This window comes from Zootoca vivipara, chromosome 5 (assembly GCF_965207765.1).
Source record: "Zootoca vivipara chromosome 5, rZooViv2.hap1.1, whole genome shotgun sequence".
Taxonomy (NCBI): Eukaryota; Metazoa; Chordata; class Lepidosauria; order Squamata; family Lacertidae; genus Zootoca; species Zootoca vivipara.
Genome location: NC_142588.1, coordinates 10,033,628 through 10,034,041, shown reverse-complemented (window position 1 = coordinate 10,034,041; position 414 = coordinate 10,033,628).

The window sequence follows — 414 nt, the reverse complement described above, 5'->3', positions numbered from 1 at the left end:
CAGGCTTTAGAAGACATCTGAAGGCAGCCCTGTATAGGGGAGATGTTAGGTTTAATGTTTTATTATGTTTTTATATATGTTGGAAGCTGTTCAGAGTGGCTAGGGTTCAGAGTGGCCAGTCAGATGGGTGGGGTATAAATAATAATTTTATTACTACTATTATTAAGGAATAGGACATCCTTATTTTAATCCGAGAGACATTGGAGGGTATGTAAAAACTGGGCAACACACCTTACCCCCACCATTTATGTGTAGATACGGACATTTCCAGTGTTTTTATTCCAAACCCCATTTCCATGCAGAGATTTGCAGCCAGGCACATTACACAAATGCCCAAGGTCTGAGGTTCTCCTCCTCCACCACCACCACCATAAGGGATAGAAACTAGCTTTATTTAAAAATGAAAGCATGGGC